This window comes from Capricornis sumatraensis, chromosome 2 (assembly GCF_032405125.1).
Source record: "Capricornis sumatraensis isolate serow.1 chromosome 2, serow.2, whole genome shotgun sequence".
Lineage (NCBI taxonomy): Eukaryota > Metazoa > Chordata > Mammalia > Artiodactyla > Bovidae > Capricornis > Capricornis sumatraensis.
The window spans coordinates 96,310,123-96,316,923 of record NC_091070.1 but is presented as its reverse complement, the minus strand read 5'-3'; positions in this window follow the sequence as shown (position 1 = coordinate 96,316,923).

The following is a 6,801-nucleotide window of genomic DNA, read 5'->3' as shown; positions in this document are numbered from 1 at the left end:
CCGTAAGTTCCCCAAACCACGATCGCCCCTACATAACCTTCACCTGTACCATTTCCAGATACAGGCAGTCTCCCCCCACCCCTCAAGCTCCTCGACCGGCCGCGACCCGCTCCCGGCGGCCCGCCCAGCCCGTGGCCTCCAGCCCGCTTCCCGCATTCCGCGGCTGGGGGCGCCCTCCTTCCCCTTCCCGCCCAGGCCTCCCCTCAGGCCCCTCAGGCCGCAGCCTGGGCTCCGCCGGGCCGCCGCCGCCGCCGCCACTACCTGCCGGGGGCCAGTCCTCCCCGCCGCCGCCGGCCGTCCCTTCAAAGTGAAACCGTTGTCCGCGCCGCCGTCCGGGCCGCCCCGCTCCGCCTGCGGCCGCCCCGCTCCGCCATGCCCCGCGCCCCACAGGAATGAATCCGGCCGCGCCGCTCGCCCCGCCCCCCCCACGCCGAGCCGCCTCCCGCCCTCCCAGGCTGCGCGGGTGGCAGCGGCTGCAGCGGCTGCCGCGGCGCGGATGGTGTAATGGGGCTGAGGGCCGGGGGCCGGACAAGCCAGAGCACGGCTTCACATCACTGACGCGGCAGCCTAGCCATTGGGCCGGCGGAAGGCGGCGGCCGCCGCGAGCAACTGCCTGGGGGCGGGGCGGGGCGGGGCGGTCCGGAAGGGGGCGTGGCCACGGCGGCGGCGGCGGCCGGGGGTTGGCGGATCAGCCGCCGAGATCTCGCGGGCTTCTCGGCGCTCCGCCTTTCTGGATGCTAGTTTCGGGGGCCTGGATCCCACAACCACAGCCTCGGGAGTGGTGGTCGCCGTTTATACTCTCTTTTCACAGACATAAACTGTCTCAAACTAGCCTCTTCTGCGGCTTATTCCTTTGGTGGGCCCTGGAATATACCGAGCTCGTTGGGAGGGTTCGAAAAAGCAAAACAACGCAGGATACAAACGAGAAAAAGATTCCTTTTAACGGGTGTCAAACTTTGTTTTTTAAAAATACAAACTCTTAACTATGAAGATTCAAAGAGTGATAAAACTTGAGACCAGCGTAAGTCAACATGGTCGAGTTCTTGACTAAGCAATAAAACCAGGAAATGAGAGGAGGCTAAAAAGTTAATGTGAAAGAAAAGAATTACTACTTCGTACAACAGGAAGTAAACTTGTGGAATTCGTTACGTTAACACGTGGGATATATTAAACTCGGTTGAGGAGTTTAAATATGTTTGGAGAATAACATCCATAATGAATCATGAGAAAATAGTTTTGAAAAACAATAGTCTTCAATCTCCTGGAGAACTTAAACTCACAGTTTCTTGGTACCACTGAGAAAAAGAGTATTAGATTATCTGACCCCTCAGTTATCATAAATGTTACCAGCATTATCACTTTAAAAGTAATGCAATATTAAAGACATTTTATTTTTAAAAAATCACAACTTCATTTTTGCACATTGACATTATTCAGAAGTTTATGTAGCTTCGTAGAACTGAAATAGTAATTTTCATACAACTACAAACTTTGCTTTTTCCCTTTTAATACGCTCTAAAGATTAATAGTTTTTTATGATCTTAATAATCATTTTTAAGTGGGGCATTACATTTGCCTCAGGCAGTCAGTATGTAAACTCAACATCACTACCCAACAATTGCAGTTAAAAATTATTACCACCGAGAAAAAAATAGAGAAGGACAGAGTAGAAAGGATGAGAGCAGCTATCAATAAAAAATTCAAACAACTAAGAGGGATTGGCTATTTTGTCCCTAGTGTTACAGGCCACAGTTATATACTCCCAAAGAGTAAACACCAGAGTACAGTTTCCCAGTCAAGGCCTAATCTGAGCTGACCTATCTTTCTTATCAAATTCAATAAGGTAATGTAAAAATTGACATCAGTGGTCTTCAATCTCACTTGTGCATCCCCCAGGAGATGTTCAAGACATAGGTGTACACTTAGTTTTAAGGCCACCGGATTCTGAAATCTTCAGCTTGCATCTATAGGACTTCCTAAAACGGATCTGCTGGTAAAGGAATGTAGTAAGGTGTCTCCCTGTTTCATTTCCCAACTCTTTCAAAATAGCCCTTTATTTCCCAAATGTCAAAAAGAAAGGACACAACTTTCACTCACTTAGAATCTTAAAATGGTGCATTGTTCCAAAATACAGAAACCTCAGGCAACCTCTGTCAATTCTTAATCAGTTTAAAATACCGGACTGTACTAAGAGTATACTTCTAATGACTGAATAACAAATTCCTCTGCAAGCCAGGTGATTGATTTGCACAGCAAGTAATTGCTTACAGCAAAGTATGACCTTAAGATCACTAAGCGAGTTTATAAATTAGAAGTAGTTCAAAGAATTAAGTGACATTGATATGACAACATAGCAACACTTCTCACAACTGCATATATTAATGTAAAAACATTTTCTTAGGATTTGTAAAAATTAAAAATTGAGGAAAACATTTGATGCTAAATTCTATCTCATTCTTGTGAGATGCAGTATTTAACAACAGTTGTGTGTACTAATTGTAAAAAGTTACATGTTTAGTAATCATAAACATTTATATTTTGTATTATTGGAATACCTCATCATTACTAGTAAATATAATAATTCTCAATGTAGAAGAAAGTGGAAATTTAAAATTAAAATATATTTTCAATGCAGAGAAATATAATAGGATGATCAATAAAGTACAAACAAAAATACATTAAATTAGGATAAACTCTTGAGGGATGGGGATGTGGAATGGAGTTATAAGTCTGAAAAGAAAAATAAATTACATAAAATGTACTGAAGGTAAAGAGTTTGTTCATATATTTTGTAAATGGCTGATAACAGGCATAATTGCTATGATACTAGATTTCATTGGATTCATTTGAAAGAGTTACTTGCTGTGTTGTTTATTCACTAAGTTGTGTCTACTTGTTTTCAACCCTGTGGACTGTAGCCTGCCAGGGTCCTCTGTCCATGGGACTTTCCAGGGAAGAATACAGGAGTAGGTTGCCGAAATCCAGGGGATCTTCCTGACATAGAGATCGAACCATGAGGCCTGCATCAGTGGGCGGATTCTTTACCAGTGAGCCACCAGGGAAGCCCGCAATTTCCTCCATATAGGAAAAATGAAAAAAAGTTGTACTTTAAAATGTCATTTTTATAATATGCAGGAAGTTTCATCCTTTGGAACTGCTTAAACATAAGACAAAAAAATTTAAATGTTAACCTAGAAATATGTGGTGGTGGTGAAGTCGCTCAGTCGTGTCCGACTCTTTGTGACCCCATGGACTGTAGCCCACCAGGCTCCTCCGTCTATGGGATTCTCCAGGCATGATTACTGGAGTAGGTTACCATTTCCTTCTCCAGGGGATCTTCCCAACCCAGGGATCGATCCCAGGTCTCCCGCATTGGAGGCAGACGCTTTAACCTCTGAGCCACCAAGGAAGCACCTAAATAATATTTCATATGTGTGAACAAAAACATCTGATTTACTCATCAACCTCCTATTGGAGGTTGTCTCCCTCTCTAAAGATTTTGGCTTTATTTGTTCTTCCAAACTTTGTTTTCAGTTTTTTGTTTTCTTAAATAGAGATAACTAAAATTCCTTTTTCTTTTTTGTGGAAAGATCTTACGTTGTGTCCTAAACACCTATCTCCTAGGGCACCTTCTATGACTGGAAAGAAAAACTGCTTTGTTTGGTTTGCTTGGTTTGATTTGGATTGCTTTGGTCACTAAGGTTTTGGATTCTGGTTTAATCAGCAATTACTGTCTTCCTGAATACTGCAGAATGCTTTTAGGGATTTAACAAGGAGAACCATGGACTCGTGGTCAAGGAGCCTGCAGGTGGTACAGGTGAGAACTAGAGAGGTAGAAGGAGGGAAAGGACCAGATGGAGCATCTGAGTAAACCCATTCTGGTAAGTACCCAGGAGATGACAGACAAAAGAGGAAGCACTTGGAGAAGCAGAGTCAAACACCCAGTTTGTCTCTGAGGGGAAGCCTTGTGTCCTTGCATCCACAGCTCTGACTCACTGGTCTTGCCTGAGACCCAAGATATTACAAGTGCCTCTGAGGGCAACTCCTTGCAAAGCCCCCAAGACACTGTAAGCCCAGAGGGGACACCACCCCATCCTGAAAGGGTGACGGAAAGGAACTGGACTAAAAGAGAAGGGGTGTTCTTACTACTAGAACAACATGCTCAAGTTGTCTAAGCTGTGTTCTTCTTTTCATATATCGCTTTGGGATAAATTTCCAGGAGTTGGATTATGGAACATCTTTCTGGCTTCTCATACATATTGTATCATTTTCCCAAAGAGTCAGGCCAATATGCTATATTAGTGGCAGGAGAGTGTGCTAAATTCTTAAAGTTCTTGCTAGCTTGGTATATGTAAAATAGTACATCAAAATTTCCCAAATTTGCGTAGACACCTTGTGATTTTGTGGGAGGGGGTCCATATAATCTCCTATAATTAGTGAAGTATTCCTTCCAAAGTTTTCCTTTGAAGATTTTTCAAATATTTAATTCTTGCTGCTCTCTGCTTAAACCAGAAGCCTCAATGAAAGAGTCAGCTTGCACAGTTTTGGTAAACTTTGTTAACTTGGTCTAATTTAGGGAAAGATAGAATGAATGACAAAATACTTCTTATTTTTAGTAACTAACTGAACATCAGTTTAATTCAGAAAAGTATGAAAGGAACCTACTTAAGTGAATATAAAAGTTACACAAAATAGTATAGTAATGTATAAGCTCCCCAAACTATTTAGAAATGCCTCTTATAAAAGAAATCTATTAACACCGATAATTTGTTTTACCAGAGTATTCTGTGGTAAGTTCATTCATCATGTCATTTGTTACTGAAACTTATTGTTTAGTGTGTTAGATGCTAATGAGTGTGATCCCTGCTTTCAAGGAATTCATGGTGGGAGAAATGTGGCAATAAACAGACCAGAGTGAAAGATATGTATACAACTGTGAGAGCGCAAAGGACAGAGCCACTAATTCTCCTTGGGCGAATCTGAAAGGAGGTGATGGTTAAACAGGATCTTCAAGGATTAGTGGGAGGAAGCCCAGTCGAAAGGCAATGGGGAAGACCAGAAACCCCACTGAGAAACAAGGAGCTGAAAAAACACGAGATGGCCCTTTCTTTCTTTCTTTCTTCCCACTTCCTGCCCAGGTAGAGAGTGGAAAACTAGGCGACCTTCTGAATGTACAAAGTCTCCACTCCCCACCTTGAAGTGCATTATAATCCGCGATTTCCTGTTTCTGCAGCTAAACTAGAATTTACTTTCTCTCAGTGCAGTTGTCCTAGAGGTTTTAGGAGATGTGCAGCCTGGTGAAAGTAACCTACTTCAAGCAAGAAGACATCCTTGGGGTACTAGCATTTTAAAAAGAAAACTTGTAAGCTCAAATGAATCTTAAAATTGTAGAAGTGTGCAGAGCAGAATTCTTTTAGCGGAGAAATTTCCAGACCCCCCACCACCACCCCATAGTGTTTCAGTCGAGCCTCTTTTTACTTCCTTGAACAGTGTGAGAAGAGGAGGAAGCAACCAGGTCACCATAGTCTGACAGTTTTCTCTGGGTGGCATTATCACAAGCTAGAAATCTTGTGTTGTTGTAAAAGTGTCTGTTTCTTTGTCATTTCACTTCCTGAAGTTGTCAGGGCTCTAACTTTCCAGGGGCAATGGATGAGAAAGATTCCAAAGATTCTTAAGATTCAGCTTCCAGCCCCTGGTAGCCTCCGCACTCACATCCCAACCCATCCCACCTGAGTATTGTTTAGCAGTTCTGGCATAGAAGCTCAAGTTTCTTTAAAAGATGAGATGCAGTTGATAACTCAGAGCTGGGAATCCGTTCTGAGGATTTGGGGTGGGTTTGTTTTGTTTTGTTTTGTTTTTTTAATAGCTTAAAGAGACTTCCAGGTGTCGGACAGATGAAGGAAGCCAGAGTCATCCCAGATACGAGGCCCATGTCAGCTGCACACTCCTATCAGCACATTAAGAGCTGCTGGGAAAGAGCCCCATGTGTTGATGGCCTTGGCTGCAGCTTCAGTCTGAGTCCTTCCTGAGTCCATTCCCCTGACTGGCTGCCCATGCCTGTGTGGATGTCTATTCATTTAACCAGAAGTAGCTCCACCTCACCAGTAATTCCTTGACCTCATTCCAAGTTGGCCTGATGAGTCCAGAAATTTTAACTTCAACATCTATCCATTTTATCTCATCTTTGTCAGTTATGGCAGAGTCCGATGACCATACCTCCTCCAAACTCCTTACACCCACATCTAAGCCATCATAGCTCAGCCGGTAAAGCACCTGTCTATAATGAAGGAGACCCGGGTTCGATCCCCAGGTCGGGAAGATCCCCTGGAGAAGGAAATGGCAATCCACTCCAGTACTATTGCCTGGAGAATCCCATGGACAGAGGAGCCTGGTAGGCTACAGTCCATGGGGTCGCACAGAGTCGGACACGACTGAGCGACTTCGCTTCACTTCAGAGGAACAGAATCGGGCCAGATTTCATCCAGTCTTCATAAAATGGAAAATCCGTCTCCACTTGCTGTAGTAGAATGAGCCTCTACATCATTGTTTCTTAGACCCACAAACCTCAGGAATAAGAATCACCAAGGAAAGTTGTTTAAAATGAGGCTTCCTGGGCCACACACTCAAGAAATTCAGATTCACTAAGAGTTAAAGTGAAGCACAAGAGTCTGCATTGTAAACACATCTTAGAAACCATTCTTATGCTCACAAAGCTTGAGAACCATGGTCTTAAAGTCCTTGTCTTCCAGCTTTCTAAAGAGATGACATCACAAGTGTGGGTCCCAGCCATGCTTCCTCTAA